Here is an 18783-nt window from a genome sequence, read left to right on the forward strand (position 1 = left end):
AGTAATTAATTAAAAAAACATACAGATTACAAAATGATAAGGCAAAAACAGCGGTCATAGGATTTAGTGGATACTGGCATATATTCTTTTGGAAAATAATCACAGTCAATACACTGCTTTTAAATAACTTTTTTTTTCTAATTAAAAAGCAACCCAAGTTCAGAACAAAGAGACTTGGTACCCAAAAAGAGAACCCCAAAAATAAAATCAATCAGAATCCTGCTACCCGGAGATGACAGCTCTAACACTGTGTCTATCCTTTCAGTATTTTTTTCAATGTCAATAACAATAATAAGAGGGGAAGAGAGGGTGAAAAATGGCTGAGATTTATTGGCTGCCACATATAGTGCAGGCCATGTACACTGTACACACTAATAAAAGCTCCTGACATACATTAAAGAACTTATTTTTCACAAACAGCCCTATGAGAGGTACTAATATTATCCTTTTTGCAGATGGAGAAACTGAAGCCCAGAACATTTAAGAAAACTGCCCAAAGTAACACAGAGTTGGGCTCTGAACACAGGTAATCCAGCCTGACTTGGGATCTTAACCACCAGGTATACTGCCTCTTATAATCCCTAGTGGCTCAGACGATAAGGCGTCTGTCTGCAACGCAGGAGACCCGGGTTCGATCCCTGGGTTGGGAAGATCCCCTGGAGAAGGAAATGGCAGCCCACTCCAGTATTCTTGCCTGGAAAATCCCATGGATCGAGGAGCCTGGTAGGCTACGGTCCGTGGGGTCGCAAAGAGTCGGACACGGCTGAGCGACTTCACTTTCACTTTCATACTGCCTCTTGTACCATGTGCTTATATAACACACATCAGTTTGAACACATAACCATAGAATATATGCTCATTCATTCATTCTTCAACCAAGGGTGTAAACTTTGCTATTCGGAGAAACAGCAGAATTCCTTAAGCAAACTCCATTAAGGGCAGAGGGGCTGCCAACTGGCATCTTCTCTAAAATAATTCTTTTCCAACAGCTAGTCCTCCTGTGGTCTCTTGAGATTTCCCCAGTTTACTGAATACCACAGTCAGGATAGGCACGTGATGTTGCTGTAACAAGCATCTCAAAACATCTTAGGGTTTATAACCACAAAGGTTTATTCCTTGCACACAAGTCTTGATCCAAGGGTCATAGGAAGATCTGCTCCATGACATCTGACTCCAGAACCCAAGTTGATGCCACCAGAATGTTGCCACTTTGGTGACAAAGGAAAGAAAGCTTTGTGGGGTCTTGCTCAAGTGCTCTGGCCTAGAAGTAGCATCTGTCACTACACACAGCTTATTGGCCAGAACTTGTCACATAACCTCAATATACCACAACAGGATCAGGAAGTACGCTCTGCCCACCAGTCCAGAATGGGGATGGGTACCTCGGACTTCACATTACTGCATGAAATTCACATTCTGAGTTCTTGGAACCCTCAGGTTCAATCCACATTTTGACAAATACTCTATTGCTAATACCTTTTTAAAGCAAAAACTAAAATATTGATTGGATTATCAGTCTATAAAGGTGACTTTATTGCTAATACCTCTTTAAAGCAAAAACTAAAATATTGATTGGATTATCAGTCTATAAAGGTGACTGCACCAACTTGAATCAATAGTCTTTTTTTTAATATCTATTTTTATTTACTTGTTGGGCCGCATTGGGTCTTAGTTGTAGCATGTGGGATCTAATACCCAGACCAGGAATCGAACTCAGGCCCCTGCATTGGGATCACAGAGTCTTGGCCACTGAACCACTAAGGAAGTACCAATGGAGTCATTAAGGAATATTTGAGTTCATTTCACAGATGACGAAAATGAAGCCCAGAGAACACCAACCGAAAATAACTCCAGCTAGTAACAGACTGAAATCAGAGTTTTGTTTTGTTTTGTTTTTTATGATTCCCTCAATTAATTTCTCACAAAGCATGAAAGAAAAAGGTTAGGTTTTATCTGTTGGGAGAGTCACCACTTGTATTCAAACCCAATATGAATTTCATTAAAGTTAAAATCTATGTTAAAATATCTTTCAGGAAAGTACATTACCCTAGATCTTAGTCTTTTTATACACATTTCTTATTTTCCTTACCAACATTTTATGATGTAGAGTTGTACATTCTCTGACAGATTTTATTTTAGTTACTAATCTGGGAAGTGTACTCATTTGCAAGCAAAAAAGAATCTAAATGGTGGCATTTGATGAATATATGTACATGTGTCTCCCAATATTGTTCTTTTGCTTTACTTAGCTGACACAAACTCAGTAGTCCAAAAAAAAAAAAAAAAAAAAAACCAATAGCCATTTCCCCAGAGTGACTCCAGGATCATTAGAAAGTAGACAGTGCAGCCTCCCTCATTTTTTAAAAAGGAAATTAAGATCCAGAGTTAGGGCCATGTGCCCAGGACCCCCACTGATAATGTGTTAGAGCCAAGTCTTTTTTTTTTTTTTTTGGCTGTGCTGAGTCTTCACTGCTGCCTGGGCTTTCTCTAGTTGCAGATCCCCGGCTCTAGAGAACAGGCTCAATAGTTGTGGCATACAGGCTTAGTTGCTCCAAGACATGCGGGATCTTTCCGAACCAGGGACCAAGGCCTTGTCTCCTGCACTGGAAGGCAGATTCTTCAACACTGAGCCACCAGGGAAGCCCAAGCCAAGTCTTAAAATCATGCTCCCACCTCCAAACTCAGTGTCCTTTCCAACACTCTATATTCCCCCAAGCTTCATTATTTTGGGCAAGTCCTTTCATTTCTCCGGTCCTTGGCTTCCTTAGCTGGAAAGTGAGGGCAAAAATCCATCACTAGATTAAATTTCCCAAATGGCTTACAAAGACCAGCCTAAGATTTTTTGGTCATCCAGGTGTGACAGAAACTAAATGTCTTAGTCCTCTCTTGGAGATTCTAATGGAGATCGACAGGCAAAGGCTTAAGAAATTCTTCAATAAAGAAAAACATTTAAAAAACACCAATACAGTATACTAACGCATATATATGGAATTTATTTTTTTTTAAGTTATAAATTAGAGTGACAAAGTTTATTAGGGTATAACATTTTTTTAAAATATCTTAATTTTGGAAATTTATTAAAATACAGGCTAATACAAAAATCTCATCTTTTCACACATCAAATGATATTTGTGTGCTTTTGTTTATTTTTTAATTTATTTTTTAAAAATACAAATTTATTTATTTTAATTGGAGGTTAATTACTTTACAATAGAAAGATGGTAACGATAACCCTGTATGCAAGACAGCAAAAGAGACACAGATGTATAGAACAGTCTTTTGGACTCTGTGGGAGAGGGAGGGTGGGATGATTTGGGAGAATGGCATTGAAAGATGTATATTATCACATGTGAAACAAATCGCCAGTCCAGGTTCGATGCATGATACAGGGTACATGGGGCTGGTGCACTGGGATGACCCAGAGGGATGGGATGGGGAGGGAGGTGGGAGTGGGGTTCAGGATTGGGAACATGTGTACACCCATGGCGGATTCATGTCATGTATGTCAAAATCAATACAATATTGTAAAGTAATTAGCCTCCAATTAAAATAAATACATTTATATTTAAAGAAAAACATTTAATGGCCATGTTTCCTGAACTCACTTGATAGTAGGGAGGTTCGGGTGTGTGACTCTCCTCGGTGTCTGCTTCCCTCTCTGACCACTCTCCCTCCTCTTGCTCCCTTTCCTCCAGTCAGAGGAGACCCAAATGCCCCAACCCTTCCTGCCCCAGGCCTTCCGACCTGCCTGCAAGGACTCATCTGCCCAGGGAGGGGCCCAGGCCACCAGGCTCCGGTAGAGCTCTGCTTGGTGGCCATCTTCTTCACAACCCTTATCGCTGCCTAGAGTTACAAGATGTACCGTCAGCCCCCTGCACTAGAACAGAGACTTCGGAAAGCAGGACTCTGTCTTGGGAAATCTCTAAAACCCCAGCACCTAAAACACTAAGAGGAGGAGGAATGTAGTGGATGTTTCTCGAATGGATAAACTAATGAATCAGTTAGCAAACTACCCCAAAAGAATGCCATGTAGAATAAGAAAAATTATCACCAGACTGGAGGTCAGCAACACCCAGACACTTGATGGAAATTCTCAGGTCCCACCTTGGACCCACTGAGGCAGACCTACTGGGTGAACGGGGCTGGGTATGCGGTGGGGGGAGACCCCCAGGGTAAACAGCAATCTGGGTTGGAATAAGCCTTCCAGATGATGCTGGTACTCACTAAAGTTTGAGAATCACTAGTCTAGAATAGCTTTAAGTTAAATTCAACCTCTAGAATTCTTTTATTTGTGAGCAATTCTCTTATGGTACTTTGAGCATTATACAAAAGAATAAACTAATTTATCACATTTCCTGAGAGTCTTAGAATCATCATATATGAAAACTTACTGGCTTTTCCCTCCAATAGAAATAAAGCCCTAATTAACACACAATGTCCCACTGAGAATTAATCAGTTCAACAGCTATCCCAACACACTTGAGGGTCATTTTACCATCTGTTATAACAGAAAAGCCAGTTACTCTAGAACCACTAAAGCTCTTCCTAACAAAGGTTGAATTCTTCCTCCAAAATAAGAAATATTCACACATACACATCACACAATATGTTTGTATACATATGTTTGTATACAAAAGAAAGACTTTCTCATTATTCCTTGATTAATTAATCCCTTGATTATATCCCAAATGACAATGCAGGAAACCAAGTTAATTGTAACACAAAAACACCCAGAGGATAATTTATATACTTTCAAATTCTGTCTTCACTTCTCATTAACTGAAAATGAACAGAGGGGCAATTTTTGATAAAAGTTTTACTAGATGATGCCAAATCAAGTAAGCATTATTAACTGGGTGGGAAAAGTCAAGGATATAAACATGTAGAAGTCACACAATGGCTTCTAAGCCTTCACAACCCAGCCCAAACATGCTGTCACACTCACCCAGGATGACGCTCGCTTCCTGCCAAAGTGATAGACTTGTAAGCTCCATGCCATGCTTTTTACACTTCTCTGTCTTCCCTGTTTCCTTCATACCCATCTCAGCCTTTTTGTCCAGCCCCACCCTGCCCCTCACTCAGGTGGACCTGATAGGTTCAGAATGAGGGGACAAAATAGATCATTAAATAGTTAATCCCACTAGGGGATTCTAAGTAGAAAAATATGGGAGACCCTTGTAACTTAAAGACTACTAAAGAAAGCGAGCTTGCTTAACCACTGAACCATGCAACAGAAGCATAAGATACGCCCCAAATGAAACAGTGGCAGCACGAGACCCACATCCTGCCCAGTGAGCTCAGTAAGTTAATGATTCCTAGGATACACTCTCTGCACATAAAAAAACAACCATCTGTGGACCTAGCTTGACCATCTAGGGACAAGAAAACTCCCCTGCCCAACCTGGAGGAGGAGCTGGTGATAAAAAAATCAAGTTTGCTCAAGAAAGACAAAGGAGTTCTTCTGCTCCTCCCCACTTTTCCTTCGATTATAAAACTGTAGCCCAGTAAGTTCTCAGGGCACGGCATTTCTCACCCGCCCACTTGTAAGTCTCACAAGCATCCTATTCTAATAAATCACTTCTTATCTACCACTTTGTTCTCTCTGAATTCTTCTCATGGGTGGTCCGACTCTTTGTGACCCTATGGACTGCAGCCTGCCAGGCTCCTCTCTCCATGGAATTTTCCAGGCAAGAATACTGGAGTGGGTTGCCATTTCCTACTGCAGAGGATCTTCCTGACCCAGGGTTTGAACTCAAGTCTCTAGCATCCTCGTACATTAGCAGGCAGATTCTTTACCATTGCACCACCTGAGAAGCCCAAATTTAATGACAGCTCTCCAGTGAGACACAAAGGTATCTGAGGTCTTCAGAACTCCCCCTCCCTCCGAAATGACACCAATTGCTTTCAGACCCCTCATTTGCAAACCTTGTCTGAAAATCCAGGCCAGAAGTCTGCACCACACTCACTGGATGTGAGTGCTTCATCTTCTCTTATATATATATATATATATTTTTTTTTTTTTTTTAATTTGTTTGACTGTGCTGGGTTTTTGTTGCTGGCACTTGAGATCTAATCCCCTGACCAGGAATCGAACCCAGGCCTCCTGCATTGGGACCGCAGAGTCTCAGCCATTGGACCACCAGGGAAGTTCCTCCTCTTTCAATTTTAATGAAAGAAGACTAGGACATACACATTTCTGCATTCTCCCTCACCCGATCTCCTGAACTGCCATCTTGAATCTCTGGCTTATCTCTTGGTTTCAGCAGTATCCAAAGCTCCAACTAAAAGACTGTCCTTACTGCTCTCACGGGGTTTCACCAGCCAGGTGAGCCCCACTGTTACCTCCTCACCTCCCTGTGGAGGAGAGAAGACAGGGAGAAATCTGAGGGAGTCGCCAGGAAGGATCCCTGAAACACAGGAACCTTGACTATAGGGAAGGTGGTGGTTATAAGATGGTGCCCTTCTTGTAAAAGAGATCAGACACCCAGGGAGACCCTACCTCTGGCCTGGTATATGTCAGGTTTTTGCTGTCCAAGACATTAGAATCCCCAACGGAGGATGGAGGATAAAACCATGTCTGAAAGCAAGACATTTTTGTTAGGATCTAAAATCTATGCTGGCAGGTACCTAGAGTAGTCAAATTCGTAGAGTCAGAAAGTACATTTGTAGATGCCAGGGGTTGGGGGGCTGGGAGGAATGGGAAGGGGGAATGGGGAGTTAGTGTTTAATAGTGTTTGGACTTTCAGTTCAGGAAAGCAAAAAAGTCGGGAGATGGATGTGAGAGTTACACAACAATGCCACTGAACTGTATAGTCAAACAAGGTTAAAACAGTAAGCTTTACATTATATGACTTTTACTGAAATAAAAAAATTTTTTTTAATCAATCAGGTTTACAGCTTCTTCTATTTTGTAAGTTTATTCTCCTGTTGTCCTCAGGCTTTATGGAAGCCTTTTACAAGCTGCAACCTCTTTCAGAATGCCAAAAAAAACAAACAAACAAACAAAAGGAGAGGTTTTTCTGCTCCACAGTTATTACCACATCAAACAGGAGACTACCCAATGCACTCCTACAGCTCTGGATGCATAAACAAAAGTGATGAGTCCCCTACCATGCTCCCCGCTCCTGGGGGAAGATGAGCAGACATGTCAGAGTCCTACCGGTGAGTTATTCTCCCCACCTGAAGGTCCTCCTGCCAGAGAAACTTTCAAGTTGCTCAGTTCTCCATTAAAAGAGAAGAAGGACTTCCCTGGTGACTCAGAATGTAGAGAATCTGCCTGCAAAGCTTGAGACCTGGGTTGGGAAGATCCCCTGGAGGAGGGCATGGCAACCCACTCCAGTATTCTTGCCTGGGAAATCCCATGGACAGAGGAGCTTGCTGGGCCACAGTCCTAGGGGTCGCAAAGATCTAGACAAAAGGAAAAGATGAGTTCTTACAGTCACACAGGGCTTTACAATGATAAATCCACTCAGAGACCATGTGGTAACTCCTCCTCACCAAAAGACAACTGTCCTTCTTCAGGCTCAGCTGGTCCGAAGGGCAGCAATCACTGGGCACAAAAGGTAACTTGAGTTCACACTCCCAGGTGAGTAAGCATCACTACTCAGGACAAGCAATGTCCCAAAAGATTATTTGTCACTTGCCACATCCTTTTTTGTGGTTCAGTCACTAAATTGTGTCCGACTCTTCACGACCTAATGGACTGTAGCCCGCCAGGCTCCTCTGTCCTCTTCACTAACTGCCAGAGTTTCCTCAGATTCAAGTCCAGTGAGTCAGTGATGCTTTCTAACCCTCTCACCCTCTGCCGCCCCCTTCTCCTCTTGCCTTTGATCTTCCCTCACACCCTATGAGCCCTAAATGACTGAACTGCAAGCAACCAATCTTTTTAAAAACACAGCTTGGAGCACAGGAAAATTTCTAAGATAAACAAATTTTTGAAAAAGCTTATCACGGGTAAATCCCAGTGGCAACTCCTTGCTCTCAAATAAACTGCTACTGGCTTTCCTGAAAAACCCCAGGGGGATAGAAAAACAGAGCAAGCAGCTGCTTCCTTTTCCCCATGACTCAAACTGCATTTTGCTAGCCCGCAGGAACCCAACGTAAGAGCTGGTCACTCAACTGATTCTCCAAGCGAGAATACTGGAGTGGGTAGAAATTCTCTCCTCCAGGAGATCTTCCCAACCCAGAAATTGAACCTGCATCTTTTTTTTTTTTTGGGTGCTCTACACGATCAGAGAAACTTCTCTAGTAATGAACTATAGAAATGATCCCTGAAAGTATAGTCTTTATGTCTCCTGCATTGGCAGGAAGGTTCTTTACCACTAGCACCACCCAGGAAGCAGGTATGTGCATACACACACACACACACACACACACACACACGCACGTTGTCTGTTGTTCAGTTGTTAAATCATGTCCAACTCTTTGCAACTCCATGGACTGCAGTATGCCAGGCTTCCCTGTCCTTTACTATATGTTATCTTAAATCTAGACAGAAGGGGAAAGTACAATAAATTTTGTTGGGAGGCAACCTCAACCATTACTTTCATGGAATTCCCAGTATGTTTCCCATAGGTATAAAGTTACAAAAAGCATTCAGAGTTCCATAACAACCCACAGCAATCTACTCAACATACTATATCCATTACACACCAGAACTCCAATACGTACAGAAACCCTCCCTCCTGCCTCCCCCACCCTACTTAAAGAGCATTCAGAGGTCCCCACCACCGCCATATGACACACGGGCTTGGAACCGGAGACCAGCTCCACCATGACGTTAGGGAGTTGCAGGGCCCAGTATCACACAAGTTTCAGAAACGTGAAGATTGAGGTAAGAAGCTACACATGGTGGACAAGAAGCAAAATACACGAAGACTAAGCCACAGTTTTTCCTTTGAAAGGTAACTGGTTCTGTCTAGAATGTCTCCAGATTAGCTTCCAACCCCGACACATCAGCAGGATCATCTGGGAAATCTGTTTAAAAAACAGATTCTAGGGCATCACCACGTGCCTGCATGCTAAGTTCTTTCAGTCGAGTCTGATTCTTTGTGACTCTATGGACCAAGGCCTGCCAGGCTCCTCTGTCCACAGGAGTTTTCAGGCAAGAATACTGGAGTGGGTTGCCATTTCCTTCTCCAGGAGAAGCTTCCCGACCCAGGGATTGAACCTGCGTCTTTTACATCTCCTACATTGGCAGGCAGGTTCTTTACCACTAGCACCACCTGGGCATCATCACAGTTCTACTAAATTAGACCCTGACGGAATGCCCTGGTGGTCCAATGATTAGAACTCCACGCTTTCACTGCTGGGGCACAGGTTCAAGTCCTGCTTGGGGAATTAAGATACTGCAAGCCTCATGGAAAGGGAGGCCTGGCATGCTGCGATTCATGTGATCACAGAGTCAGACACGACTGAGCGACTGAACTGAACTGAACTGAACTGAAACCTCATAGTGCAGCCACACACACATACAAAAAAAATAAGACTCTGAGAGATGGGTCCAGGAATCTGTGTTTTTAAGGCTACTTCTCCAGTAATAATGATGTTCAGCCATATTTAAGAATCCTATTCTGGGGTTTTGCTATTAGACAGATAGACTGATGATACATTTTAGATGTCACAGTTTTCCAATATCCTTTAAGCCTTAGTTTCCTCTTATGGATTTTGATTTCTATTTAAGTACCTCCTAGGCAAATGCAATGCTCTGTGGTTTCCTCTATTTATAGCACTTACCATGATTTTTAATTATCAGCTACTTGTTTATTATTTGTCTTCTCCACTAGACTAAGCCCCATGAAAGCAGCTCTGTTCCATCATTTAACACAAAGTATGTTATAATAAACTTTGCTGAATGAGACACTGTATTCACTTGTTTTATTTCATCTTACTGCTAATGAATGATGGAGTAAAATTATATCTTTGTAAATCTTCCTTCACTGTTGATGGGAATGTAAATTGGTGCAGCCACTATGGAGTACAGAGTTTCCTTAAAAAACTGAAAATAGAATTACCTTAATCCCACTTCTGGGCATATATCCAGAAAAGATGAAAACTCTTAAGTGGAAAACATACATGCATTTCACTGCTTACAGCAGCACTATTTGTAATAGCCAAGACATGGAAGCAACCTAAATGTCACCAATAGATGAATGGATGAAGAAGATGTGATATATAATGGAATATTATTCAGTCATAAAAAGAATGAAATAATCCCATTTGCAGCATCATGGATGGACCTAGAGATGATCATACTAAGTGAACTAAGAGAAAGATAAACATCATAACAATTATATGTGGAATCTTAAAAAAAAAAAATTATACAAATGAACTTACAAAACAGAAATAGACTCACAGACATAGAAAACAAACTTATGGTTACCAAAGGGGAAAGGGAAGGCAAGGATAAATGTGGAGTTTGGGATTAATAGATACACAGTACTATACATAAAATAGATAAACAAAAAGGACCTACTGTATAGCACAGGGAACTATATTCAGTGTTTTGTAATAACCTTATGATGGAAAAGAATCTGAAAAAGAATATATCTTTGCTGACAGTTAAAACACTGTAAATCAACTATATTTCAATTTAAAAAAAAAAGGAATTATCTCTAGATCCTTTGAGAATTATCACTTTCTTATTCCCAAGTTAAAGAGATGGACCAGAGCAGCTGAGTGGGCCAAGATGACTTGGTGGTTAAGCGGCAAGACCACATCTCACACAACAACTCAGGTTCCACTTGTACTCCTTTTCCACTCTCCCATGCCACCTCCCTTCTGCGAATATCACAGCTGGATTTCAAATTATTAATATCAAACTTGCTGAAGAAAAGGCCCCTGGGTCTCAAAGTCTCAAAGTTTCTTTGCATGACAGGCAGTTATGCAACTCAGAAGCATAGGTGTGTATGTGTGTCTGCTTAGTCATGTCCAACTCTTTGCAACCCATGGACAGAGGAGCCTGGTGGGCTACAGACCATGGAATTTTCCAAGCAAGACTGGAGTGGGTTGCCATTTCCTACTTCAGAGGATCTTCCCGACCGAGGGATCAAACCCCCGTCTCTTGCATCTCCTGAGTTTGGCAGGCAGATTCTTTACCATTAGCACATATGTCACTGGAAATTTATAAAGCAATCTTGAACTCAGTCAATTCACTTAACAGAGAAACAATGATGCAGAGTGGGAGAATGAAAGTTCATTCGAAAACTGTGGCATGATAAATTCTAGCTCTAGTTACAAAAAAAAAAAATGTTATAAGAGAAAGATTATCTAGCTACAATTAAAAAAACCTCACAGAACATAGTAAAAGAATCCTTTGCTGGAAAGAAAGAAAAACACTTAATGGAAACTTGAATTTGGAAGGGAGGTTAATGAATAAAATATCATGAGTTTATTCTTGATTTACCCTATAAATAGGATATAAATTTATATATCCTATAAATAGGATATAATTTATCCTATAAATTATAAATAATTTATAGGAAGCCAAAAAGAGTATCTGTTAATAGGAAGAAGAAATTCTGGAAATTAAATGGGTAAGGATACAACAGTAATGTTGAAATGACTAAACTGGTCATTTAAAATCTGATTTGAACAATAATGAAGCTTCCCTGATAGCTCAGTTGGTATAGAATCCGCCTGCAATGCAGGAGACCCCAGTTCGATTCCTGGGTTGGGAAGATCCGCTGGAGAAGGGATAGGCTACCAACTCCAGTATTCTTGGGCTTCCCTTGTGGCTTAGCTGGAAAAGAATCTGCCTGCAATGAGGGGGACCTGGGTTCGATTTCTGGGTTGGGAAGATCCCCTGGAGAAGGGAAAGGCTACCCACATCAGTAATCTGGCCTGGAGAATTCCACGGACTCTACAGTCCATGGGGTCACAAAGAGTCAAACACGATTGAGAAACTTTCACTTTCACTTTGAACAATAATGAAATCAGAAACTCGCCCATTTGAGAGTAGTAATACTGTTAACACAGATTTTGACATATTTGTCCTATACCTGGAGAAATGACATATCATCACAACAGCAGATTTAGATTGTATGAAGTCACAGAGAAGTCAGTTACTAAGCCTATTAACATATTGGCAATTTTTTTGAAGAAACCAGTGAAAACTTTCTAATTATACTCACACAAACCATTTCAGCAAATATCTCTAATAAAAGAATATAAGAGAAATAAAATCATAACAAATAAGATAATAAAACTAGCAATAAACTATCTGTCCCTTTTAGAAAAAAAAAATGGAATTTTATTGAGTAACTAATTATGGCTCAGCTGTTAAAGAATTGGCCCGAAATGAGGCAGTCCTGGGTTCAATCCCTGGGTTGGGAAGATCCCCTAGAGAGGGGACCGGCTACCCACTTCAGTGTTCTGGCCTGGAGAATCCCTGGACTATATAGCCCATGGGGTCGCAAAGAATCGGACATGACTGAGCAACTTTCACTTAGCACTTTAAGTAAGTACAATAGGGCTTCCCCGATGACTCAGTGGCAAAAGACTGCCTGCAATGCTGGAAATGCAGAAGGCGCAAGTTTTATCCCTGGGTCAAGAAGATCTCCTGGAGGAGGAAATTGCCACCCACTCCAGTATTCTTGCCTGAAAAATCCCACAGACAGAGGAGCCTGGCAAGCTACAGTCCACAGGGTTGCAAAGAGTCAGACACAACAGAGCACACACACACACACACAAGGAAATATAATAACCCTAGTATGCATTTGACTGTAGGCATTCTCAGATCTTCTCTGAAACATTAATTCAGATTGACTAGCATTAGAGCCATCAAAAGACTTTAAATCAGTAGGAGTAAATTAAAGCAAAGGGTAATAAGCAACCAATGAAGTTTCATTTTCACTCAACGTTTTAAGAGTTATGGAAGGTCCCAGTGGAAACCCACAGACTTGGGAGTAGTTTGAACTGTGACTAATCAAAGGATTCAGTTCAGTTTAGTCGCTCAGTCATGTCCGACTCCTTGCAACCCTATAAACTTCAGCATGCCAGGCTTCCCTGTCCATCACCAACTCCCGAAGCTTGCTCAAACCCATGTCCATCGAGTCGGTGATGCCATCCAACCATCTCATCCTCTGTTGTCCCCTTCTCCTCCCACCTTCAATCTTTCCCAGCATCAGGGTCTTTTCCAGTGAGTCAGTTCTTCGCATCAGGTGGCCAAAGTATTGGAGTTTCAGCTTCAGCATGAGACTTTCCAATGAATATTCGGAACTGATTTCCTTTAGGATGGACTGGTTGGATCTCCTTGCAGTCCAAGGGACTCTCAGGAGTCCCCTCCAACACCACAGTTCAAAAGCATCAATTCTTCAGCACTCAGCTTTCTTTATAGTCCAACTCTCACATCCATACATGACTACTGGAAAAACCATAGCTTTGACTAGACAAACCTTTGTTGGCAAAGTAATGTCTCTGCTTTTTAGTATGCTATCTAGGTTGGTCATAGCTTTTTTTCCAAAGACCAAAGGATGAAGAGTCCTCAAATTAAGATCACAGATGATGCCAAATGAAAAAGGAAAAGAAGACTCAAACAGAACCATTCATTGGCCAGATTCTGTAATCAGTGATACATAAACATCTACAATTAGAATACACATCTGTATGAGAGATTTTAACAGATGGACATGCTTCTAAAAGCTACATAGCTAAAGGAATTCATAAGAAAACAAAAACAAAAAAATTTATAATGAAGAAATAAACCTCACATGAAAAAAGTAGGTATCCTATGTTTTTATTTTTGCACATCAGTTTTTTTTAAAGCAAGACCAATCTACGGGTTCAAAAATGAGCCAATATAATCTGAAATGAACTCAGTAAAGAAAACATAATAATTAACATGTACTTTTTTAGTCTAATAACTTGGAGTAAAAAGAATAACACTTTATTGTATCTTTTAAGTGTAAGAAAAGATTTCAAGACCAGGAAAAGAAATGCTTTTTTTAATCTAAATCCAACTGCCAGTGAGATGTGTGGATTTGGTATATAAATTGAAACAAAAGATAAGCATCTATCAGAATATCAACTGAGTATGCCAAAAGAAAATTTGAAAAGACCTAGAATCATTTGAGTTACTTAAAACCACCTTGTCAGAGCATTTAAACATCCTGCCCATTTAAAAAAAATAAATAAAGAAAAAAAAAAATAAAAAAAGAAAAAAAAAAAAAGGCTACTCACAAGATGATTATAATTACCATATCATTATTATGCCAAGTTAATTATAAATTTTTATTATACTTTTTCTAGGTCCTGAGATACAGCTACTGACATGAGACAGTTTTGTGGGGTTTTTTTTCTTGGGGGGAAGGGCAGTGTGGTTCAGGGACAATGGGTTTTCTGTTTTGTTTTCCTGTTTGTTGTCTGCAATGGGGATGGGCGAGCACTTCTCTTATTCCTTGCCTCCTGGAGATCAACAAGTAACCTCATTTGCAACTTGACAGGACAAGGTGAGAACAGTCCATTATGGAACAGGGCAATGGTATCTGACTCACCTCTAACTTATACTCACAAGCCTCGTTACCATTACCTCATTACCATGACTTCCCTGGTGGCTCAGTGGTGGAAGAGTCTTCCTGCCAATGCAGGAGGTAATAAGGGGTTCGGTCCCTGATCCGGGAAGATTCCACATGCCTTGGAGCAACGTAGCCCCTGCACCACAACTACTGAGCCTGCGCGCCCGAGAGCCCGTGATCTGCAAGAAGAGAAGTCACTGCAAGAAGTCCGCACACCGCAACTAGAGAGCAGCTCCCACTCACCACAACTAGAGAAAGCCTGAGCAGCAACAAAGACCCAAAACAAATACATAAAAATAAAAAGCTGTGTGCCTTTAAATGAATTTAAAGAAACATTGGCCTATGCCTACCCACTGAGTTCACCAGCTTGCAGACACGACATAACCCTCCCTGCAAGTTATAGCCGTGTACAGCAGAGCATGTGTCTGTGGCTTAAGTGTAGAATTCCACCAGGATAAGGGAGTCCAGTGCCCCAGGCCCCAGGGGAGGTTTGGAGAGCTTAGTAGACACTCTGTACACAGTGGAACAGGCCAAACTGCAGGAAGGAGCCAAGAGAGTCAAAGCTCAGCATCCTTTTAAGTCAGAATGGAGATCCAAGGAAATGGTCCACTGAAATCCAGAGACCCAGGAGATTGAAAAAAACAAGGTGCCAAGCAACGAGCATAGATGGGAGGCACTGGTTGAGAATTCAGGCTAAGAAGTGGAGCCTGCAGAATTTTCTGAGATACTTGCCAGGTGTTATTGCAGCCAAAAGCGTGAAAAGTGGATAGAGAAGGAGCTGGTGCCAGTTCTTCAAGTCAGTCAGAAGAAACCCACACAATAATACTGATAACTCGACCACAATGAATAGAGTCACAGAGTTCACCAATACGAATCCAAACTTTACTTCGAACATCACCCCTTTTCAACTTTTTAGGCAAGATCTTTTGGAAGTGTAATTAAATATAGAAGAATCAATTCATTTGGCCTCTGCTTCCTTTCTTTGTCTAAGCCAACTCTGAATGTGGGGCCACAGGCAATAAACCTTACTACAGAGAGAGAGAGAGAAGAAACAAGAGGCTTGGATAATAATCTGTATAATATCATTCAACCATGAAAAATCGCAGGATTAGAAGAAACACAAACATTCTGATTCTAGTAATATCAAGGGACAGTCCTATTTCTGGGAGATGGTATAAAGCAATGGCTTATGTTTTTTTTTCTATGCTCTCAGCTCCAATACACACATACACATACACACACACTCACTCATGTGATCACAGGTCATGCTCTATGAGAGGAGGAGAACAAGCAGGCCCATTTCTGTATTTCCCCAGCATTAGCTCTCCGCATCTTTTTAAATCGGGCTGCTCCAGGTCGTAGATGCACCTCATGGCATCTTTTAGATGTGGCTTGCAGGACCTTCTTCACCGTGGCATGCAAGATCTAGCTCCCCGACCAGGGACTGAACCCAGGCGCCCTGCTTTGGGATCTTGAAGTCTAACCCACTGGACCACCAGGGAAGTCCCTCTCTGTATTTTTATATAATCTATTCCACCTTCGAGTCTAGAATAAACCACGTGAGCCAAGACATGAGGAAGTGGACTGACTGACTACCCGGGAGAGTCATAGGCCCACTCCAGGAACCACATAAGACTCAGTAGTCACCAGAACTTGCCAGTTGGAGACCTGATCAGAGATTCTTAAGTCTAGAATAGGACAGAAAAAGCACAAAGACAGCCCAAGAGCATACTTGCTTTGGGCTACCTTCCTGCGCTCCTTAGCAATTAAACTTGATTATAGCCGACAGCTCCCATTACAATTATCTGAAGCCGATAGCAAGAGCCTCCTGTCAGGAAGCTATTAATAACCCGAAAGCCTTGTCTTCTTTCTCCCTGTAGTCACTCTTTACTTTCTGGGGGAGATTACAGACCCTGCAGATCCAATGAAGCACAGAGTCCGGGCATGCCTATGGAGAGTTGGGACAGAGGGTGGGTGACTCAGGAGAGGTGCTGCCCAGACAAGAAACCCTGATATAAAGGAACCATGTATGTGCCTCTGCCCACCCACTCAGGGCCAGCCTAACACATGCTGACCCAAGCAGGGGCAGTCAGTTCAGCAACCTGTCCAGAATAACCCCAAGGATGCTGTGCCCTGCCAGCCACAACGAAAGCTCACACCACTCTCTTCCCAAGCAGAATTAATTTTATTTTTAATAATGACAGCCCACTTTGAGTGTTTAACTGCATGCCAGGCCAGGTCCTGTTTTAAGTGCGTCACAGGTTAACTCACAAAAGAGGTGTTAGTCAGTCAGTCATGTCCTACAGTTTGTGATCTCATGGACTGTAGCCCCCCAGGCTCTTTGGCTCCTCTGTCTGTGGAATTCTCCAGGCAAGAATACTGGAGTGGATAGCCATTCCCCTCTCCAGGGGATCTTCCTGACCCAGGGATCAAACCCAAATCTGCATTACAGGCAGATTGTTTACCGTCTAAACCACCAGTAGCTCACAATGATCCAAGTGTTAACAGAGGTTGGGATTAAAGAGAGAGAGGCCACAGATCCTGCACCAGGCTATACCCCTGGCCCTGGCAGAGGTCCAAGCAGCCTGGCTACAATAGCCACACTTTTAAGTATAAGATTCAACTGCCTCAAATACGCTAAGTTCAGGATCTACACCACAGAGGTCCAGAAGAAATCAGAAAGCATAGTCCAGGAAGACCCTTCAAGACACTGTAATTCAATTGCATCAATTTACAAATTCGAAAATGGAAACCCTGAAATGTCAATAGAGTTACTGGAGGTAACACAGCTCACAGATCATTTTAAATTGTTCAGAATAGATGGTGTTAAATAGACAAACTATACTGCAAATTCCTTGGGGACCAGGAGTCACTTTTTAGGGTTAGTTTTTAGAAGTACAGTATACAGTATATAGTGACTCTCCTCTCCCACTGCTCCAATCCCCAATTAAGCCTTTTAAAAAAAAATCATCATAGATTAAATTAGAAGTCTTCTGGTGTGGTCAAACTGGGTTATTTTACTAAGGTCCTGAAAGGTTTGTAACGTGATCAGTTATGTCTGTAATTACAGATGAGTTTGTGTCAAATTACAAATTAATTGATCCCTATATGTGGTTTATCATTTCTCCAAGACTGGATGACCTGGAAGGTTTAAGTCCTAAATTAGCCATGCATGCAAAGTGGAAGGATACTTCATCAGATCAGATCAGATCAGATCAGTCGCTCAGTCGTGTCCAACTCTTTGCGACCCCATGAATCACAGCACACCAGGCCTCCCTGTCCATCACCAACTCCCGGAGTTCACTCAGACTCATGTCCATCGAGTCAGTGATGCCATCCAGCCATCTCATCCTCTGTCGTCCCCTTCTCCTGCTGCCCCCAATCCCTCCCAGCATCAGAGTCTTTTCCAATGAGTCAACTCTTCGCATGAGGTGGCCAAAGTACTGGAGTTTCAGCGTTAGCATCATTTCTTCCAATGAAATCCCAGGGCTGATCTCCTTCACAATGGACTGGTTGGATCTCCCTGCAGTCCAAGGGACTCTAAAGAGTCTTCTCCAACACCACAGTTCAAAAGCATCAATTCTTCCACGCTCAGCCTTCTTCACAGTCCAACTGTCACATCCATACATGACCACAGGAAAAACCATAGCCTTGACTAGATGGACCTTTGTTGGCAAAGTAATGTCTCTGCTTTTGAATATGCTATCTAGGTTGGTCATAACTTTCCTTCCAAGGAGTAAGCGTCTTTTAACTTCACGGCTGCAGTCACCATCTGTAGTGATTTTGGAGCCCCGAAAAATAAAGTCTGACACTGTTTCCACTGTTTCCCCATCTATTTCCCATGAAGTGGTGGGACCGGATGCCATGAGCTTAGTTTTCTGAATGTTGAGCTTTAAGCCAACTTGTTCACTCTCCACTTTCACTTTCATCAAGAGGCTTTTGAGTTCCTCTTCACTTTCTGCCATAAGGGTGATGTCATCTGCATATCTGAGGTTATTGATATTTCTCCCGGCAATCTTGATTCCAGCTTGTGTTTCTTTCAGTCCAGCGTTTCTCATGATGTACTTTGCATAGAAGTTAAATAAACAGGGTGACAATATACAGCCTTGACGAACTCCTTTTCCTATTTGGAACCAGTCAGTTGTTCCATGTCCAGTTCTAACTGTTGCTTCCTGGCCTGCATACAAATTTCTCAAGAGGCAGATCAGGTGTTCTGGTATTCCCATCTCTTTCAAAATTTTCCACAGTTTATTGTGATCCACACAGTCAA

At 41.9% G+C, this 18783-nt stretch overlaps 1 protein-coding gene and 1 pseudogene across 2 annotated transcripts in view; both read right to left on the reverse strand.

The window, feature by feature from the left end:
• SLCO5A1 (solute carrier organic anion transporter family member 5A1) overlaps positions 1-18783 on the reverse strand; it is a 152480-nt gene that overhangs the window by 109838 nt on the left and 23859 nt on the right. The window lies entirely within an intron of this gene.
• On the reverse strand, positions 8200-8286 carry LOC139187026 (small nucleolar RNA U3; annotated as a pseudogene).

The sequence above is a fragment of the Bos indicus genome, chromosome 14 (assembly GCF_029378745.1).
Source record: "Bos indicus isolate NIAB-ARS_2022 breed Sahiwal x Tharparkar chromosome 14, NIAB-ARS_B.indTharparkar_mat_pri_1.0, whole genome shotgun sequence".
NCBI lineage: Eukaryota > Metazoa > Chordata > Mammalia > Artiodactyla > Bovidae > Bos > Bos indicus.